The 23,084-nt window shown below is 42.6% G+C and overlaps 1 protein-coding gene across 1 annotated transcript in view; it reads right to left on the bottom strand.

The window, feature by feature from the left end:
- The window catches only part of hcn4 (hyperpolarization activated cyclic nucleotide-gated potassium channel 4), a gene marked incomplete at both ends in the record, with an annotated part of 164,557 nt that overhangs the window by 94,387 nt on the left and 47,086 nt on the right, over window positions 1-23,084 (bottom strand). The gene's annotated exons all lie outside the window — the stretch shown is intronic.

Here is a 23,084-nt window from a genome sequence, read left to right as displayed (position 1 = left end):
ACCTTCTTTCTGTACCAGTCAATCACCCATGAGCTCTGTCAAAACAATAGACTTGGGCCGCCTTTTTCTCACAGGACAATGAATTCACGATCTGCCTCCTTCACTCTAACACATGAAATCTTTCTTTATCCCTATCTATAAAACCGTACTTTCCCATATGCTCACATTATAACATTATTATATAACATTTTATTAGCTTCGAAATAAGTCTATGACGCCGTTGTATGAATGATCTTTATAGTTAAAGTTACTTAAAAGAAACGCGCTCTTCTGCAGCTGTCGGAACTCAGCCCCTCCCCTCTGGAGAGAGCTTCAAAATCCCTTTATAAATGATGTCGCCGTTAATCGCGGACTTAATGATCATATTATCCCATTATAGGTCTTCAACTATATTTTACTAAAGCTCATATCTATCTGTGAATTTAAAACAGACTAGTATACATTTTATTATGAATCCTGTCTGTTTTAAGAGAGCGGCTGTCTTAATGTCAACAGGCACTCTTGCATAATATTAGAATGCGCTATGTGAGAGCTCGGCCGGGTGTGGTGTTTTAGATTCACACCTATCACAATAGACAGGATACTTGGACGTGATTAAAGGTAGGGTAAGTGATTTGCTTTGGTTAAAATAAGTGTTAAATAGCTCTATATTCTGATAGTACTCATTGCTATAGAGTGTTTGTTCAGTATTAGGAGTCTCCTTGTCTCTCCACCTCTTTATTAAACAGAAAATGCATTTTCGTTTCAGTTTCAGTTTCATTTCCAATTGTATCCAACCAGGACAGAGAACTCAATCAGGATACAGATTAAACAAGTGAAATTGGAAGTGATGACACTAAGAAATGAGCAGACAAAATTGGAACTGGAACACTATACAAATTAAGCTTAAAAATGGGTACTTTTGGGCTGAAATTTTGACACCTACCGAAAAATGTATTTTCTGTTTATTAAAGAGCTGGAGAGACGGGGAGACTCTTGTTACTGAACAAACACTCTATAGCAATGATTACTATCAAAATATAGTATTTTAACCTTTTAACAAAATACTTTTTGTTTTAACCAAAAAATATCACTTACCCTACCTTTAACTCAACTGCAGCTGATAGCCACAGTCTGACCCCCGAATTAACAACAAAATATGGATAAAGGGGTTAAAATTATTGTGATGCTGTATTAACACTTGTATCGTGAACCACTGGTATAGGCCACTCCACATTACTATTCACATGGACAGAACATGTCATAAGGCAAACCGCATAATAACAACAATATGAAACCACAACGGTGTTGAGGAAAGGTTTGTGTCTGAGGAGGTTATAGGAGGTACGGGCCTCTCTAATCCCTCTCTGAGGAGGGGCTACAAACACAACCTGATGACAATTAATTCACATAGAGAGACCGCACGCGCACGCGCATGCACACGCACACGCACAAACACACACACACACACACACACACACACACACACACACACAGTCTGTCGGCAGAAATGGCCTAAATCTCCGAGACAAATTATGTCAAAGCACGTTGTCGTCGAAGGAGGCTGATGTAAACAAACAAACAAAAGAGATCCGTGGTTCAGCACCGTTCTCCAGCACTGTATAACTTACTGTGGACGTTCAGAATGCATGCAGCGAGTACAAAACACTTATGCTCTAAGACTATTTCCCAATCTGGTGGTCCGGGGGGGGGGGGCCACCAGGGGGTCTTTGAGGAGTTTTTTTTACAGTGTATAGCTTGGGGTCCCCGGAGATTAAAAATCCCATAAAATGTTTTAATTATAAAGGTTGGGAATCACTATACTAAAAGGAACTTTTACTGAAAGGAAGTTTCGGCAAGCACTTGCTGAAGTCGGAATAGTTTCTTTCATTTGTTTTACTTCGTTTGGAGCACATCGTCTCTGTCGGGTGGATACCTCATAAGGACATAAGGTCATAGCCTCATTATGTCCAAAAACAAGCTCCAAATGCGTCACTTCACGCCCCGTTTTGAGCTTGTGGATCTGCCTCTTTTGATGCTTTTGTGTGACGCTGTAGTATGATCAAGTAGGGCGTTAATTTACCAAAAAAAACACACTAAGTTGGAATATGGAGAGAAGAGGTTTCTGCAACGACAGCAACGATTATGCTGCCAGGCTTTTAGCCGAGCAGTACGGCACAGTAATGTACAGTACAGTATACATGCTCCCACGGTGTGAACATGCCGGCTACGTTTAATCCTAAATGATAAATATACTCATGAGGCGCCCCAGGACGTCTGGAGAAAGGAGGCGGACCAATCAAAGCCTCTTAATCCCATTGAAAGCCAGAGCGTGCACTGTCTGTTTAACCCATTGAGACCGTGAACGCATCTCTGTCATTTTAGATTTCTTTGGGCTATTAAAAAATAGCAGATCTACAAGCTCATAGTGCGGCACCGAGTGCCGCACTATGAGCTTGTAGATCTGCTATTCTTTTTTTTTAAACCATAAAAATGTGTGAAATCTTTTTTTTATTTTTTATTTTAAAGATTTTTAGGGGCTTTTTATGCCTTTATTTAGAGAGGGATAGGGGAAGTAGGCTGACAGGAAATGGGGAGAGAGATGGAGGGGGGGGAGGTGACACGCAGCAAAGGTTGTCGGGGACGGGAGTCAAACCTGCGAAACGCTGTCTGGCTGGCATTGCAGCCTAGGGTGCCTGGACCGTCACGCTTCGGCCCAGGCCGTGCAAATCTTGTGTAATGTATATTTTTTAACAAGATCATTTGTAAAATGTTTTGTTCCAGGAACCCCCAGAAGCAAAGATTTGAGTTACAAATGTTCCTTTTAAAAAAATATATATATTCAAAGATTTGCAAAATATTCAAAGATTTGCAAAATATTCAAAGATTTGCAAAATATTCAAAAATTTGCAAAAAAATCCCACGATTTTTCTAAAAAATAGCATATCTACAAGCTCATAATGAGCTTGTTTGAACGGACAAAAAAATCTTAAAATGACACAGATGCGTTCCCGGTCTGAATGGGTTAACTCCTTCCACTCCTTATTAAAAGCCACTCAGCTGTTTAAGAGCTCATGGTGGAACAGAGGGATGTATTATTCCCATGATCCTTCCCTTTGTTGTTGTTCAGCCAGGGAGCCAGGAGGAGGCGCTACGGAGAGGAGGTGAGGATGGGAGCAACTATGAGGGGGGGGGGGGGGGGGGGGAGCAGTGGTGGGACAAAGGACTCAACCCCATGGATGAGCAGGAGACGTGGAGGCGGGGGTGAGGATCTGGTGAAGAAGTCAGAGTATTAAAGGAGTAGTTCAACCTAAATATAATTATTTTCCATCAATTACACACTCCATGAAGCCTTGAATTCACTGAGATTTCTTTTTGCTTTTGTCGCATTCCTAAGCCAGTAATTTGATGACCGGGTCATCGTTCAATCAGTAAGAGACTCAGTAGGAGACTCTGCAGGTCACCAAATAATTGGTTTCGGAATGCGACAAAAAATCTCCATGAATTCAAGGCTTCATGGGGTGTGTAATTGATAGAAAATACGTAATGTTTTGGATAAACCACTCCTTTGAGTAGGAGGAGCAGCAGCACGATGAGCGTTAGGAGGTGAAGTGATCTGAGGAGGAGTGAGAGGTGTTAATGTCACTCACTCACTTCCTTCGCGTGCGTGTGTGCGTGCGTGCGTGCGTGCGTGCGTGCGTGCGTGCGTGCGTGCGTGCGTGCGTGCGTGCGTGCGTGCGTGCGTGCGTGCGTGCGTGCGTGCGTGCGTGCGTGCGTGCCACATCAGTGTAATTCCATCAACAGGATAGCAGAGAGCTGAGTGCGCTAGGAAAACATTTGCAGTAAACAAAGCCTTTTATGTTTAAAAAAAGAAATTAAAAAATCAGCGAGCACTGCCCTCCATTATACAAGAAACACAAATCAGGCTCAAAGGACCACTTCACCCCCCTTTCAACCTATCTTCATACAGTATAATTGGTCCTCCCTAATGTTCATTATAAGATGGCATGTCCGGAAATTGTGCCGTCTTATAATGAGCATTAGTGAGGACCAATTACAGTGGATGAAGATAAGGTTGAAAATTAGTGAAGTGCTCCTTTAAGGCCCGTTTACTTTAGAGTGGCATGCCGAAAACAGCAAATCTACAAGCTCACAATGGGTGGCATCGTGACGCGTTGTGACCTACGTGTAGATCTGCTAATTTCGCCCCACACAAGTACACCTCGCGCTCTTCCCCTTCTTCTCACCCTCTTAAATTCCCACACATCTCTCTTTTCTCTCACTTTCTCTCTCTACATCCCTCTCCTCTGCTCTCTAGGCTCTTGTTCAAAGCGTTTAGCCTCGGGGTAAAACTTACATCACCTGATCTGCCTCGTTCGCCCTGCAGCACCTTCTCTCTCACTCAGATCACCAGGTTCTCCTCTCCTCTCCTCATTCTCAGCCAGTTCACACTGGAGGCAATCGGACTAGCTTTTAACCACTTTAAACCAGGGGTCTTCCACCGGGGGTCCTCAGAGTTATTACAAGGGGGCCGCCAAATCTTTGTGAGATAGCAACTTTTTTTTTTTTTTACGTTAACCATTTCAACCCTACATAGCATCCGTATTCTGAGAGGAACATTAGCCGAAAATAGCAGATTATCAGCAAAGAGGTTTGGTAGAAGGAAAAAGGAGCAAACCAAGTACAGAGCCAAAAGGTCAAGTTTATATACTATTGAGGGTTTAAGTGGTTAAATGTCTGAAACAAACAAAAAACTACGATGTACACAACGCTGATGATAGTCAACGAAGCTATCTATGAAATGGTGTCCCTGCTTCATCTCTCTCTGCTAAGGGATCCAATTGGCCTCAAAAACATTGGAAGACCCCTGACTTAAACCCTATACTTGGCTGACCGGAGTCCCTCATGGCTCTATACTGATGTCTTTTCTGTTTTCGCTCAACATTAAATATCTATCACTGAAAATAGGCTTATTTTTTTGCTAAAGTTTTCCTGAGAATCGGGCTGCTGGGCTTTAAGTGGTTGAGGAGTTGTTTTGCCTTGAGATGCAGCAATTAGGCCTTTTCTCACGGTAACCATTTTGACAAGCAGTTGTGTAATATAACTACCTTCCACAGACAATGATACTATTTAAGTAGCAGTAATTAAGGCTCCGTTCTATTCAGGTCAAACAGAGACAGGGGTGCTGCTCCCAGGCTGTGCTACACACTAAATGGAATAACCAGAGCTTTAATTAGTATCATTGGTAACAAAGAAGAAAGTAACATCACATAACTATTGACTACGGCCATTTGGAAACCATGAGCGGCTAAGGTTAAGGACAGTGGCTGAGGATAAGGACATAACAGGCACACCCATTGAGATAGAAAGAGTTATATGTCAGTGAGGGGGTCAGAAACACTGCAAGCCTCGTGGTTTCATATAGTGCATGCTTCATCAACACCCACTATGTGGATTCAATGTTTGGAACTATTGACACCTCCCATCTCATGTGTGGCTATTAAAAAATCTCATGCCTTCATCTATCTCATGTGTGGCTATTCAAAAATAGCAGATATACAAGCTCATAGCGTGGCACCGATTGCCGCACTATGAGCTTGTAGATCTGGTATTTTTGGAAAAATCGTGAACATTTGGGCAAATATTTGAATATATATATTTTTATAGCGATCATTTTTAACTCAAATCTTTGCTTCTGGGGGTCCCTGGAACAAAATATTTTGAGATGGGAGTCCGCGGCCAAATACATGTAATTTTGGGGGTCCTTCACATGAAAAGGTTTTGAGCACACCATTGTACCAACATAAGTTTTTTAAGAAACTGATTTTTTGTTATCAGCATCAGGTCTTAATGGGTTAAAAGAGTGAACTCACACCATGGCCAGTGAATTAAACATGTAGCACCTCTCCCCATACTCACTTCTGTACCATGTATTTTTCATGTGTGACATCCTATTTCCAGTTAGGACGGGTAGCTATACTGTATGCTGCATCATGCAAAGTCTGAGCATATAAATCTACAGTATATAAATCCTCACTAGGCAACGTACGGAACGGGCAATAATTATTCAAAGAGAGCAATTTATGGCGCATAAAACATTGATCGAGGTATAAAACATACAGCGCTCGTGCGGCCCGCAGTGCCTCGCGTTTAACCCTTTAAGACCGGGAACGCATCTGTGTGTGTGTCATTTTAAGATTTCTTTGGGCTATTCAAAAATAGCAGTTGCCGCGGTATGAGCTTGTAGATCTGCTATTTTTGAAAAATCGTGAACATTTGTGCAAATCTTTGAATATACATATTTATTTATTTTGAAAGCAACTCCTGCAAATCTTTGCTTCTGGGGGGTCCATGGAACAACATATTTTGAGATGGGGGGTCCGCGACACAGTTTGAGAACCACTGATATTATAGCAACATACGTTTTTTTCAAAAAACTTTTAGGATTTAGAGATTTGAGTACAAAAAATGTACTTATAATAAAATAATGTATTCAAAGATTTGCACAAATGTTTACAATTTTCTAAAAAAATAGCAGATCTACAAGCTCATAGCGCGGCACTCGGTGCCGCGCTATGAGCTTGTATATCTGCTATTTTATTTTTGTATATCTGCTAATTTTGTATATCTGTTATACAAAGAAATCTAAAATGACAGAGATGCGTTCCCGGTCTTAATGGGTTAAAATGTGAATTCATTATAATTTGTTGTTGCACTGACTACATACCGGAAAAACTTGTGTAATTAACATGCTAATATTACATTTGCCCGCCGGCTACAGCTATGGAAGAATGCAGAATTGTTTTGTCAAGCTGTGAGGGGCGGAGCGTTGCAACTTGCAACGTGTGCGGTGCTAGATTATGCGAGCATGTGTTTCAGGAGTGATTCTGTTGACTCTCAATTATTGAATGCTGTATGTGCAGTACAGTACGTACTGTAAAAGGAGTGTGTCATGATTATGAAAATGTTGTATTTCTGATTGTCATCAACCCAAAATAAAAATAAAAATATTAGCTTAGCTTACCGGGCAGAAACCTTGTATCTCCATATTTCAACTTTTCATGTTTTTCAATTTAAATTTTAGTTGTGAAAATAGCAGATCTACAATCTCACACGATGCATCATGATGCATTGTGAGCTAGTACATTTTCACCAACCCTAACCCTTCATTTAAAAATGTTTTTTAAAAAATTATAAAAATGGAACAGTTTAGGACAAACAAGTTTCCACCTGACAGCAACGATATACTGTATGTCACAGTATGATTGTAAAACCAGGCAGTCAGATTGAAAAAAGTTGCACTCGTTTTCACCGACGGAGGCGCGTCTGAAGGTGACTTGAGCCACGAGAGGAACCGCCGAGCGATCTTAGGTGAGCGAGTCGCCGTGCCGAGCGTTGCAAAGTCACCTTCAGCCGACTCAGCGCCGTCTAAGTTATGTCCCGATAGGGACAGAATTGTAAATCATCGTCCCTCCTAGTAATTTCTTTTTTTTTGACACGGGCCCCGCCCCGGGGGAGCACGGGAGGTGAACTCGAAGAAAACGAGCATTCCTTTTTCAACCTGACTGGTTTTTCAATCGGACTGTAACATATACACAGATCAACTGTAACTCCTGTACCAGACAAACATGTCATTTCCATACATAGTAAAGTCCTGTCCAAAATCATGCTGAAACCCCCTTGTTTTACTACAGTGGAAGGGATATTATATACTTGTATAGCTCATGTGACCTGCTATGAGTAATGCCATTCAAATCTCCGGATACTGCTCCAGCAGTTGTATAATACTGTACTGTACTGTGCGTGTGCGTGTGCGTGTGTGTGTGTGTGTGTGTGTGTGTGTGTATGCATGCGTGTAAGGTTCCCCCCTATCTCCTTCCACACTTCAGGCAATTCAAATAAAACCCCTACCAAGCCAGAACAGAATTTTCAATTACGAAAAATGGCAGCCATTAAATGAGAAAATAAGGCTCTCTCATAAGGTGATTATAGGATCGTTATGTTGAAGCTGAGGGAACTAGAATCTCTATCCCTCTAACAATACCCCTCTATTTCTCTATCTCTTTCCTTTCATGTAAGCACAGGTTGAGTGCAAACACACACATTATGTAAAAACATAAATCTTCTCTTCTGGGGGTCCCTGACACAAACTCTTTCCAGATGGGGGTCCGCAGGCAAATACATATCAATTTGTGGGTCCTTGACATGAAAAGATTTGAGAACCACTGTAGCAGAGTAACTGCACAAGCTTCCATCAAAGGAGATTGTCTTCTTGTCCCAATGAAGAGCTTATTTGCTCAGTCAGCTCACATCAAAACAGCACTGCTCACATGAATAGATGAATGACTGGATTCTGACTATTAATAGGCCAATCCTTTGCACACAATTATTATTCTTTTTTGTGTTGAGAATTAGCATGCATACTAAAACCACTGGAGCACTTCATGTGGTTTGTCCAATGTAATTGGCACGTGCGCACACGCACACACACGCACACACACACACACACACACACACACACACACACACACACACACACACACACACACACACACACACACACACACACACACACACACACACACACACACACACACACACACACACACACACACACACACACACACACACACACACACACTCCACATACTCACAGACATGGACATAACATTCCATATTACATTAAGGATGATGGATTACTGGCCTCTTTCTTCTAATTGAGAGGGACACACAACACGCCTGTCTGCATTACCATCAGAGTAAACAGCAATGGCTTTTGATTGATGAGGGAACCACCATATCTTAAAGGCATACCGCCACCCATGCCATGACCTCATCATGGTTCTCCGTTTAACTGGTGTCCACGTTGTCAAAAACATGGGCGTTCAGTTAACTGACCTAAATGGCCTGTGAAGGTAATGGACTCATAACTTAATAATCATAATAATTATCAAAATAATTAATAATGTATTCCCCACTCCTTGGGGGTATTTGTGGTCACTGTACATTTGCGCATAGGTGACATTTGTCTTCTGTATTTATCCATCCCAACTATTAAGAGCAGTGGGTGCTATCAAAGGATTAGTTCACCCCCAAAATTACTTCAATTCAAGGCTAATTCAAGGCTTCATGGGGTGTGTAATTGATAGAAAATACGTTTTTTTTTTGGGGTGAACTACTCCTTTAACACATTGATTGCCAAGATATTAAACATAGTTTTCTATCCCCGTGCCGGCGTTTAATTACCTCAATCCGACGATATTTGAAACGCTGTGGAACCGACATTGTGTAAAAAAAAAACACACGAAAAAGGTTTCCTGCGAGTAGACGGAAGGATCTGTGTATCCATGGGAACGACAAAAAATGAAAGAACGCATATATGCAATCTAGGCAATCAAGTGATGGATTTGAAAGAACGCATATATTCGATCTTGCCAATCAATGTGTTAATACAGCACCTGGAGAGCAGTTAGGGGTTGAGCGTCTTGCTCAGAGACACTTCGATAAATACAATTGGCGGCCGGGGGGTTTATTGTGACCTTGACCTTTGACCTTTTCCACCCAACAGCTAATCATCTGGGCAATGACAACGGCCATCTGTTCTTAACCCCATGAAGCCTATATCAGTGGTTCTCAAACTTGTTCACGTCAAGGACCCCTAAAATATTTTGTTCCAGGGAACCTCCTGAAGCAAAGCCTTGAGTTTAAAATGTTCACGCTTTTCTCAAAAATACCATATCTACAAGCTCATAGCCGGCAAGTTATTTGTCATATCTGCCCTGTACAACTTTTGTTTACGAAGCCTAAAATTATTCACATTATTCATAATGTTCTAATGTACAACAACGGAAACACAATTATATCATTTAATCGCAATTATTTGAGCGGCAATTAATCGTGAAGTAAAATGTCATCAACCGATTTGTGACAGGCAGCCCGAGTTAGGAAGCTACGGCGTCCAGAAGAGAAAGGAAGTGCAGAGTCATCTCATAGAGGTGGTGAGAGGAGAGCGTACTCCAGGTGGGGGAATAACTGCAAATGTGTGTGAGTGCTGATGGCGGCTGGCCAGCCAGACAGCCAGCCAGACAGCCAGCCAGCCAGCCAGACAGCAAGAGACAGCCAGCCAGCCAGCCAGCCAGACAGACAGACAGACAGACAGACAGACAGACAGACAGAGCAGTGCTATATAGTGAGGCATCTGGTGTTTGCTGTCCGCCACGCTAATGATGATGAATGTTTTGCCGTGAAGGTGTCACTACCAAATATGCCCCCAGAAAACATCATTCACTCATATTGTTTGGCTGATGCCAATTTTGTTGGACTGCAGTGGAACGCAAACCACACGCACCCCTGGAACACCACCAGCCTGTTAACCCTTTCCTAAATCTTAAGATTTATCTATTTTATTTACTTATTTTTTCAGAAATTGTAACAAAATTAAACAAATATTGAAAATAGCAAATCTACTGTACAAGCTTATACAACGCGTCGCATCGGCGATTTTTATTTTGAAATAGGGCTTAAAAATATTTTTTTGTTGTAAAGTCTGGGTCCCGGGGAGACGCCAAACTTTATCTTTTGGGTCTCAGCTGAACACGTTTGGGAACCAAGATACTTTACGGGGTCTTTCAGATAATCAGTGTGTTCCTGAACAAAAAATGTGCACATCTTTGGACTATCTATTTAAAGGAATGGTCATTATCTGCTCACCCCCATGCCAGTTAATGAATCCTATTACACTTCATTGACCGGAGTCCCCCAGGGGCCTATACAAGGCCCCCTCCTTTTATCCCTCCACAAAAAAATGTACAAGCTCACAAGCTAGCTTGTACAACTGGAAAAAAAAGTGAAAAATCTAAAAATATATACACTTTTTTCTTTTTCTTTTTTTCACACAAATCTTCTATTTTGGGGGGTCCCCGACACAAAACATTTTCAGATGGGGGTCTGCGTACAAATATACTGTACATGTGGGGGTCCTTGACACAAAAACATTTGAGAACCACAGCTATAAGGTTCATGTGGTTAAAACGTGACATTTATTTGTCTGCATTGCTGGTACTCAAAGTGGGGTGCGGGGACCCACAAGGAGTCCTTGAGGGGGTCCCCAGGAACATGAGTGATACTTAGGAACCAAATGGGAGCCTTGTCAGTCTGTAACTTTGAAAGTGTACGAATGGAACGAGTCCTTGAAATTAAAAACAGTTTGGGAACCACTGGTCTACATCACTGGTTCTCAAACATTTTCATGTCAATGACCTCTATATGAATGTCTTTGGCCGCGGACCCCCATCTGAGAAGATGTTGTGCCAGGGATCCCCCAGAAGGGATGATTTGTAGAAGAAATTCTAAAAGATTAAAAAAATCTCAGAAATACAGAAAGTATAAAATCCGGATAAAGTGGTCAAATAATTGTGATGCCATATGAACACATTTCGCTGGGGACCCCCTGGATGTCATGGGTCTATCAAACGAAAATGCTTTTAATTAACTGAAGTGAGAAATATTTTTTTGTATGTGTCTTAATTGCATTATGAGTTGAAGAAATAATGCCAATTATATTTGGGAAGCCTGCAAATTACATTTTGATGTTGGCCTGTTCACCCACGGTGCAAGGAAACCTAATTATGTCCATGCTTATTTGTTGTTAATTAGATCAAATAGAATAACCCGCACAGTGTCTTCACTTGCTCAATAGAGCAAGGGTTCCCAAACTTTTCAGGCCACGACCCCCAAAAATAATCATATTTGAACTGGGGACCACCCACCCTGACAAGCACTTGGCATTGTAGGCATTACATTTAGTTTGACTCGGTTATACAGATAGATATTGTGAAAATACCTGATCTACAAGCTCAGATCGTCTATTTTCACAATGTTTGCCTCTTTCTTACGTAATTAATATTTGACAATTTGGCCAATTTGGTATTAAAAAGGTCTTAAAAGTCCTTAAATTGTCACTTTAGAAATGTGCAGATACCCTGCATACACTTATACTGCAAGTTGGTTTGTTTACTGTTGAGTGAGAAAACAATGTTGCACATTCAGCTAATCATCTGGGGACCCCCCCCAAAATCATGTGGGGACCCCCTGGTCCCCACTGTTCACTGTGGCCTTGCTGAAACTTGGTGATGAAGTTCTGATTGGGTCTTATATGCTCTTAAGAGTCTAGAACAGTGGTTCTCAACCAGTGGTCCGGGGACCACCAGTGGTCCTTGAGGGGGTTCCAGGTGGTCCCCAGCTAAATGACGGAGAGTTGGTAACCAAATGGACCCTTATAGATCTTTAACTCTCGAGAGTGTAAAATCTCTCTCAAGAATTACATTATTGTTAAACATCTGCATTACTTAATTAATAATAATTGTTATTTTGATCAACATTTGCCTGTAATCTCTCCTATGGTACCAGCGTCAATACGCGGTGGTCCACCGGTAAAATACCAAATTAATAATGGACCTTGATATGAAAAGGGTTGAAAACCACTGGTCTAGAACACGCAGCCTGACTATTTGTCCTTGTTCTGTAGCCAATTCCGTGGGCCTGTTTATTCTTGTAGCTCTCTTCTGTTATTGTATTTGTTCGATAGTTCTACTCGTGCTGGTACAGATCGACCCCAAGCAAAAAAAAATCAAAACACAGTTCAGGCCTGGAACTTCTTTTAACTTTAATTTAATATGACAAAGTAAAAGAAGGCTGTGTAATCTAAAATGGCTTTGTGTGAGAGTGTAAGAGTCGATAGAACATTTGGCTTTATTTCACTATTCTGAAATCAGTCTAGCAAATTCCCACAGTCTCCAAAATGTTCATGCGCTTGGGTCAGAATGACTGCGCATTCTCTACTGAAGTTGGATCTTTTAATACATGGAGGTATCATGCACATCTTTCGAGTCTGAGCTTGTGCCTACAGTATGTGAACTAGAAAATGTGTGCACAGGTCTCCGCCAGGCGAGGTGGTAAAACTGTTCCTGATTCATTCTGTCTTACCTATTTATATTACATATTGTGATGTCACATGAAGCTTGACCAATGTTAGGTGTTCACAGACCATGTGCCCATGTATGGAGCTGGACGGACACACGGACGGACAAAGCTGGACGGACACACACACGGAAGGACAAAGTGAAAACATACTCTCCACCATGCCTTCGGCCTGGTGGAGACAACTATGACTTAAATGTATTTTTCAAGTTCAAGATGCTATTTCAATTGGAACAGTGGACTCGCCAACATCTATAGTTCCATATCTGTCCATAATCTGAGATATGACCTGAGAATGTCATTTTGACCATGGCCTTGATTGTGACCTTGATTTTTTTTTTCAAATCCAAAGTTCATCATCTCTTCAGGGCAGCGTATTGATGATCCCCAAAAGTTGGATAATTTCCACTAGTATGCACTGATGCGGTCAGAATATATGTTGGGATGAGGGAAATGGTCCTCTCCTCATGGAATATACCCTTCCATAATCTGTCTAAACAGGCCTAGAGCAGTGCTTCTTAAAAACTTTTCGTGCCAAGGACCCCCACGTTGATATGTATCTGGCTGCGGACGCCCATCTCAAAACCATTTTATGCCAGGGACCTCCAAAAGCAAAGATTTGAGTTAAAAATCTTCGCTTTAAAAAAATCTATACGGTATATATTCACAGATTTGCACCCATTTTCAAAAATAGCAGATATACAAGCCCATGTGAGGCTATATTAACTCATTTTGCTGGGGACCCCCTGGTACCCACCCCCAAGGACCCCACTTTGAGAACCAATGGCCCCTAGAGGACACAGATCACAAAAAAAGAAAAGAAAAGAAACCGCTTCCATTCCGCTTCCTACTGAGACATACCCATGGGTTTGTGAAGGATTACACATTGTTGTATAATAGGCTTTCTTTAAAGGAACCCGCAGTGGGTATTCATATCACAGAGAGGCACATTCAGGCGTGCTGAGGACCTGTCACTGTTATTGGCAAAGCCTCATTGTGTACCCAATAATAGCCCATTAAGTCTATTCTTTGTGCCTTTCTTATCTCTGAAAGAGCAGTCCTTGACCAAGGTATACTGGGTCACTGAGTCTAGAATCCAACTGCTTTGGTTTACTTTATTCATAATATGTTTGGGCAAAGTTAACGCCTGATTTATCCACGATCGAATTTCTAGTGTCCCATGAGGCCTTGCGTGAATTATCGTGTCATTCAATACCATTTGAGTGATCCGTGTCAGTCCAAAAATGATGTGTGCACGCAACCTGACAGAATTCAGAAAGGGTCATATTTAGTCTGCCTATTACTTCCCCTAAAAGATCTCCCTCCACACAGCTGATTCAAATTAATGATCAATGGCTCTTAACAATTGCTCTTATATAGTTGTAGTAGCCTATAACTCCTGTGTGTCATTCTAACTGGCTGCTGTTGCTACTGTGACACCTGCATCGCTGCATTGTAGTGATGGGTCGGTCATGATCAATTCCTTCATAAGAACTAGTTCTTTGCTGTGAATGTGAACGAACATGTTCACTTCTTGAAACTGTTACGTTCACGATTTCGTTCATGCAAATAGTATGCTACAGCTACAATTCATGAAGTTAATGACATGGTTGGAAATCGATAGTCATGTGAGTGTACTGACTTGGGCTGCTTTGTATAAATTTATAATTATTATTATAAATAATTATTGACAAATAAAAATGATTTCAATTATATATTGTAGTAATGTATTACTTCTACACATTATATTACAAAGAAGGTGGGCAATTAGATCGTGAATGACAGTGCTGTGTTTCTGTGCAGACTGTGCAGTCATGTCAGTGGGATCAGATGCACACGGTGCACCACCGAGACCGGAAGCGCTACTGAACGAGAATGTGAACGAATCATTTGAACGAATCATTGCCGTGAAGTGAACGTGAACGAAATGAACGCACCCACCACTACAGCATTGGGGATTAAATGGTGCTTGTTAAGTGACTTAAGCGCTTGATAATAAGCCATTGATCATTCATTTGAATCAGCTGTATGGAGGGAGATCTTGTACGGTAAGTAGGCAGACTAATATAACCCTTTTTAATTTCTGAAATATTGCAAGTTGTTTTCTAATCCCTTGTTTTTCGATGTGCACACTGTATAATTTTATTGAGGCATCTACACAGCTGGTTGGTCAATAATGGACAGTCTCGCGATATTTTGGCACGTTCATAAGCTTGCTTTGTGCTCTTTAGATACTGTACCTCTATAAAAGTATGCAGTGTACACATCGAAAAGCAACACAGCAGAAAACGATGTGTCATACGTCTTATTTTATTTTCCTGAACAGAGTATTTTACAAAGGTCTCAGGAATAGTGACAATTCATAAGCTGGTCCACCTGGCTCTCATTGACTGTGATGCATTCCATCCAACTCCCGGCTGCAGTTTGCCACCCAGTGCGACATATCTGCCGGCTGGAATGGATAGAGAAAATGACATCCGTGTCCTTTCCTTAATTTACCTTCCTTGACTGACAACAGGAAGTGATGCTCATAATTGACACGCCCCCTTTCCCCCCCAATAAGCTCCTTGGGGAAACGTGTGGATACTTTGTCTCGTATGACGGTGTCGCATACGCCAAGAATAGCAGCTCTACTGTACAAGCTGTGTGTGGCACTGGAGTCTAAATGAAGCATTGCCGGGTGGAAATCAAAGCCATCACGTTCCTCAAGTCCTCCGCGAGTCCCAGGACGCCTGGCGGCTCGTATCAAAGCACCTCAAATCTTTTCTCTTTCTTTGTTCAACTGTCTCTCATTGTTCTCCCGCAGCACACACACAGACACACACACACACACACACACACACACAGATGTGAAAGCTTCACAATGATCCCACATGCATGTGAATAAAGGTAATACACCCTTCCACCTCACATTAAAGAAAACACAAGTTGTATCGCTTCCCATGCACATGGAAATGTGACTTTATATACAGTACATACCTGCTGCTTATTTTAAATAGCGTATCTGCCGTCACTCGTGCCAGCATCTATCCATCGCTAACTCTTAAATCATGCACTTTACGTACATTGGATTGTATATTTTATTTGACTGTGCGATCCTGTTATGTTACTTGTTCTGTGTTCCTTTCTTCTCTATTCTCGCTTTCCCTATTCTAATTCTTACTGTAACTGTAAATGCTGAGAGCTTGCACAAAGTATTATTTCAACCACTCTGTTGCACCAGTAATCGTGTGATGTGACAATAAAGCTGCAAAACCTTAGACCCCGATGCCTTTCCTCGGAAACGCCTCTGCCAAAATATTTCTTGTAATGCAGTGGTTCTCAACCTGTGGGTCGGGACCCCCAGGGGGGTCCCCACATGATGTTTTTGGTGTTTGGTCCCCAGATGACAGTGAAGTGACAATTTAAGGACTTTTTTAGATCTTTTTAATACCTTCAACAACAAAAAAAAGACCATTACTGCATCAAAATTAATACAAAAATTGTTAAATTGTCAAATCATATAAAAAAATTAAAAAAAATAGCCGATCTACAAGGTTGTAGATCTGCTCTCAACCTGAAAAGGTTGCGAGCCACTGTTGTAATGGAATGTGTATTTGGTTGCCTGATGCTGCAGCCATCAGGCAGAACGGGGGGGGGGGGGGGGGGGGGTGTGATTGGTCAGTCATTAGTTCATTGCTTCAAACCTGATCTAATAAACAGGCTGACTAATCTCATCCAACTCACTGGTTGAGGCAACTGAACTGCCGCGAGGAGACGATGATGCATTCAGTCAGTCACGCTTGTGTTTTTTTTTTATCCCCATGAAATATGTTGTGGTGGTGGTGGGGGTGGGGGTGGGGCTCCTCTCTCTCTCTACTGCAATGGTTCTCAAAAAGGTCATGTTGAGCTCGGGTGGCGCAGAGGTAAAGTCACTGCCCACCACCACGGACGTTGTGGGTTCGAATCCAGCGTGTGGTGCATCCGGCTTTGTCGAGCGTCTAAACGAACACATTTGGCCCGTGTTTCAGGGGGAGGGAAGCCAGGCAGGGAGGGTGATATTGGTCATTGCATGTAACTCCTACGGGCTGCAGCGGCACCTGTCAGCGGGGAGTGTTGGGCGGGAGGAGTAGGACGAAGGCTCTACGTCCTCCAGGTGGGGGCTCCTCACTGGCAGGTGAGTCAGTAGGATACGACAGCAGCGACAACACAGAAATGTGTGTGGGGAGGAATTAAATGGCATAGCAACTAAATTGGGGAGAAAAAGTGGTAAAAAAAAATAATTGGCTACTCTAAATTTAAAATATATATATATATATATATTTTTTTTTTCATGTCAATTTGAAAAGATTTTGTGCCAGGGAAGGTACAGAGATTTTTTCCCCAAACAATTAAATGTTTTAAATAAATATTTCATGACTTTTTAAACATGAGGCCTCGTCGATTTGGAGGTGCAGTGGTCCAATACACACGCTGCACTAAAACAAAGAAATGCACTAACTCCCACATGTAACATTATTGGAAAGCACACTAACATTGTAAAAAAAAAAAAAGAATACTGGACTTTTACTTTAACAGTGTATTTCTACATGATGGCATTGACACTTTTACTTAAGTAAACACTGCTCTCCATCATACGCGTATAGGGCTTGCTTAAGAGGTTAAAATGACAAGTGGTTGCATGGGTTGCTTGTGTGCAGCAGCGGTCAGATGATGTAAGAATGTTCCAATGATAAAGGGTTGGGAACCACTGACCTAGTTTAAGTGGTTAAAATGAGTGAAAAACATGAGTGGGTTGCATGGGTTCCGGGGGGGGGGGGGGGGGGTCAGGTGATGTAAGAAGGGGGGCTCCAAGGATAAAAGGTCGGGAACCACTGACCTAGTTTAATGAAAGCAGCACTATTACAAGAGGCTGGTTGATAAATCTGGGCTCTTCTGCAACAAAAAAATATATTAAAAACTCCTAAGGACACGGAAATATCGTGAAGCTAATTCTTGCAATGTACAGTATAATATCTGCTGCTATGCTCAAACACCTTTATGTCTTTCCTCAGGTACCGCACCGGATAGATATACGGTAGGCTACTATCTGTAAATATGTAGATAATTTGTTTGTTTTTACCAGCTAGCTCAAAAAGCGGCTGGTCTCTGAAGAGACAAAGCACTAGTCAACATATTCACTACATGTTTTCGATCATTGGCTGTCCTTTAAGCCAATGGGGAGACCCATACTCTGAACAGCGGTCTCGTCCTCCCATGCTATGGTATCATAACAGTGTTGCCAGATTCTGCGAGAGAAATAAGCAACCATGCTATGGTATCATAACAGTGTTGTCAGATTCTGTGAGAGAATATAAGCAACCAGGTCTATGAAAACAAGCCGTGCACACACGGAACACACACACACGGTCACAGAGAGAAAAAAGATTGGATCGGGGCAAAACAAAGTGTGCAGCTAACTGGTATACATGACGTGCCATGTCTTGTTTATTGATCTTTCTCCATTTCTTCCCCTTGCCTTGCCCCCCTCCCCTTCTTCTTCTTCCCATTCCCTTAGGGAAATAACAAAAATGAATTTCACCCACTGTTTTACACCTGTAAACCTGCAATGTGACAGTAAAGATGATTCTGAGGTGTGACAGCGATGCGAGTTATCAAACATCTTATGACTTGGTCTTTTTTAACAGCAACCTTTCGACCACTTTCAACCTGGATTCCCTAAGTTGGGCATTATGGTGCATAATGTAAAAAATCACACCCTGTGTGAAGGTAGCGGCGCCTTTGATACATTTTGTCATCGATATGTGTTTATAATGTGTTTATAGCCACGTGTCACGTGAAGCTTGACCAATCACTTTGTTGACGTGTCTGACCAATCAGAACGTTGACGGTGAACACGGACAAAGTCAGGTATAGAGCAGGATCCGCTCTCTCGCCGCTAAAAAAAAAAATCTGAGACTCCCGGCCAGGACAGACTTCAGACGTGCCTCCACAGGAGACTTGGCTGCTTGGCATTTAAGGCTAGCCTGGTAATCCACCCCGGTCGCGGAATTCACATTTCATTTTCATTCAGCAGACTGAATGAAAATGAATTGTTAATTCCGCGACTGGGGTGGTTTACTGGGCTAGTTAAAGACAGAGACGGACAGCAAACCTGTATAGACCAGTGTTACCAGATTTTGCGAAAGCAACAAGAAACCAGGTCATTGAAAACAAGCGCAAAAGGCCACATGAGCACACACACACACTGTATAGTACAGTGTATATTGGCTATTTGAAAATAGCAGATCTACAAGCTCACAACGTGCTGTGATGCGAGGCTACAGCATATCCTTGATATGAAAATGTTGTTTGAACAATATTAGGAAACAAGCCCAAATAAGCAACCACAATTTAGAAACAAGCACAAAAAACCACAACCCGCAACTACCAATGAATATTTACCAATGAATATTTTGCGACTGTACAGAAAAACAAGCACAAAGTCGCTTATATTAAGCAGACATGGCAACACTGACCAAAGTTCAAGTGCATCACCAGGAGTTTGCTAGGAGATATGTATTAGCCTAGAGTGCAATGTATTATCATTATTATGGTAAGTAACAACAACTTTATTAGGAAAAAAACTAAGATAAGCTAGTAAGATAAGAAATAAAAGCAATAAAACACTAAAAACAAGAGTTGATACAAAGTCAACACGGAAAGGTGGGTTTTCAGGGCGGCTTTGAAGGTAGGGAGGGAGGGGGCTGCTCTGATGCGTTTGGGGAGTGCATTCCAGAGGGAGGGGGCAGCTACAGAGAAGGCCCTGTCACCCCAGGTTCGGCGCCTGGTCTTGGGGACCTCCAGGAGGCCGGCGTCACTGGACCTGAGGGGACGGGACGGGACATGTGGCTCGAGGAGGTCAGAGAGGCAGGGAGGGGGGAGCCAGGTTGTGGAGTGCCTTATAGGTGGTGAGGAGCAAATGTTGTGATATTTGATTCTGTCCATGATATCGCCCAGCGCTAGAATTACTAGAACATCTTCATTACCATTTTATTAAGGGTAAAGGTAAGATAAAATATCTTTGTAAATCCCAACGGCAAATCCTTCCACAAGGTTTGAACCAAGAGACATATTTTTCCCCCATAGTCAATGTTTTTTTTTCACTGAGCCGTGTGTGGAACAGAGTCTTCTGCGTCCTATCACCTCGAGGACAGAAGCCACCTCTCAAACCAAATTAATTTGCACAAGACTGTTTACAGTGTGGGGGACGACATGAGAGCAAACTAAGAATAAATCTGCTTTGTTTTCCAGTGACATCAGCGTTTCAGGTCGCCGTGCTCCGGGCCCTGTGGCCTTCCCAACCGTTGTCAGGGAAATACATCTCATTACTGTCAGACGGAGCAGTGCTTCTCAACCTTTTTCATGTCGAGGTGTTTCATGTCAAGGTGTTTTTAAACTGGTGTTGGCTGTCTATATTTGGGAACTGGGTAGGAGGGAGTCCATTTTTATGTTGCACCTGGTGACCCCTAGGCCGGGTCGTAACACAAGGAAAGGACCCCCAAATTGATATTTATTTTGCCGCGGACCCCCCCCCCCCACAATCTGAAAAGGTTTTGTGCCAGGGAGCCCCCCCCATCATGTTAAGTATTTTTTAAATGTTTTAACACAAATCTTCTCTTATGGCGGTCTCTGGCACAAACATTTTTCAGATGGGGGCCCGCGGCCAAATACATATTGATTTGGGGGTCCTTGACATGAAAAGAACAAGTATCCAGAAATACAAATATTCAAGTAAACAACCCATACTCAAAATAATATGCTTAAGTACAGTACTCAAGCAAAGGTACCACTGATTACTCTGTGCCGCATTTGCGGAGACAGGCAGTTGAGTCTGCATGGCATTCTGGAGAAGTTGCAGAGAGCTACACTTGACACTGCAGCACTGTGTGCAACATTAGGGATCTTATCTCTCCATTCCAGGAAACGCCATCTCTCTCTCACTCTTCAAACGGTACCTTCGGTATTTGGGGGTGGGTGGGTGGGAGGGTGGGGGTTTACTGTATATGTGCAGTGTGTGGCTTTCAATGGGACAAGTCACAAAGTGGCAGGTGTGAGTATGGAGATCTCAGTTGTTCTGCATTGACATATAGATAATAACATTTCTGTTAGGTTGAGTCTGGAGTGGACTGACACCCAGGCAACACTGGCCTTTCTTTGGGGCTGGACTAGTAGTAGAACTCATCAGCATGCCACGCACGCGCACGCACACACGCACACACACACACACACACACACACACACACACACACACACACACACACACACACACACACACACACACACACACACACACACACACACACACACACACACACACACACACACACACACACACACACACACACACACACACACACACACACACACACAGGATTCAAATACTAGGTGCATAACTCCCTCTTGTTTGGTTTCGCTGCATTCTGTAAAAGTCATTAAATGACCTTGCATGTCTTTGTAATATGCCCCCCCATCCCTCCCTCCCTTTCTTCCCTCCTCCCTTCCTTCCTTCAAGAAAGGATTCTTTCTTTCTTTCTTTCTGCCTCCATTCCTTTCCTTCCCCATCCTCTTGTCCGCACAGCACAAATCTGCAAGAGCTCTGCTTTGCTCTCCCCTCTATTCAATTGAAGGATGAAGTGAATTGAGTGCTCAGATCCCTCCCTTCAGAAGTACAGCAGCATCCACACTACAGAGTGACGGCACATGAAGGAAGAGAGCTAGGTGGTGTGTGGACATTTTCCTCCCCCATTACTTTATTTGAACTTTTCCCTCTCTGTGGAAACGGCATCACAGAGGCCCTTGCATGATTCACGACGCCACACTGATGTGTTTTGCGACTCTAAAAGGAAGGAGTGTTATATGCGCCGGCCTGGCTCTCCAGCTGTCTGCCACTGGCCTTTGAAAGGCAGTACCTTTTCAAGAGTCCCAGTGGGCTTAATGTTATGGTTTTGATTTGCAATCAAATGCCGCCAAATTGGCCATGCAGAGTCGGGCTTTTCAAGCGAGCACGCCCACCTCCGCCCCGCCAGCCTAGCGAGCTGAGTGAGTGGCTTCGACAAACCCTGTGAAAAGCGGAGCGGCTGGTTAAGTGAGAGCTCTGGGTGGCAGCACTGCCTCATGGCTATAATCAAATGTCTGATGTCAAAAACGTAAAGGGGAAATTCACCTCGCAAAATTACTTTGTATTAATCTTTCGACCTTGGACGAGTCAGTCTAGATTGGCCAATAAAGTTGCCTCTAAATGTAGACACAGACACAGACAGGGGCTAACAGTCCCATTCATAAAAGAATAGAATAACATAAAAATAACAATTCCCTTCTGGGACATTCAGCCATTAAATAATGACAGACAGATAGAAAGAACAATCTGTTAAGATGATAGCTTGGCTTAGACGCAGAGAGATGCTGACTAATAACCTGGGGATTGTTGTCTTTTATCCCCATTACTTGACAGCAGGGCCTCATCCTAGCTGTGAGCTGGCATCTGGAGTGAGTGGTATTAGGGTGCTTGCCAACAGCGACAAAGTACCCTTGAGCAAGACCTGTTTAGAGGCCTGTAAGTGTGTGTTTGGTTTGCTAAATATTGTCAATATTATATAACTTGTTTTTTTTTCTCCTCACCCTGTTCTCTGGCTATACGTCCCTTCTGATTTTGGTCCCGACACACTGTGTTGTGAATACATCACTGTTCCACTCTCTCTCTTTAACTCCCTCTTGCTGTAACTCAGTGACTGCACTAGGAGGACCACGGTACTGTACTGTAACATTCCATCACAAACTGCAGCAATGCAGGCAAGGCCCCACCACTGGTTAAACAGCGCACACTGCGACAATATTGGTAATCATACACAAGATCAATACTATGGCAACATATAAGACGACACCCACAGCATGTTCACATTAACGACATGTACCCTAGCATCCCTTTTCTGGTCATAATAATAGGGGAACATTCTGCGAAAACAGAGAATCTACAGGGGGGGGGGGTGTAGAGAGAGAGATGGGGAGTGACATTCAGCAAAGGCCGTCGCGGGATCGAACCTGCGACGCGCTGTCAGGCTACACTGAGCCTAAGTGCCTGAACCGCTGGCCCAAAGCGAATGTTTTAA

Source organism: Gymnoscopelus microlampas (assembly GCF_963454915.1).
Source record: "Gymnoscopelus microlampas genome assembly, chromosome: 1".
NCBI classification, from domain to species: domain Eukaryota; kingdom Metazoa; phylum Chordata; class Actinopteri; order Myctophiformes; family Myctophidae; genus Gymnoscopelus; species Gymnoscopelus microlampas.
This window is presented reverse-complemented; position numbering and strand designations above follow the sequence as displayed.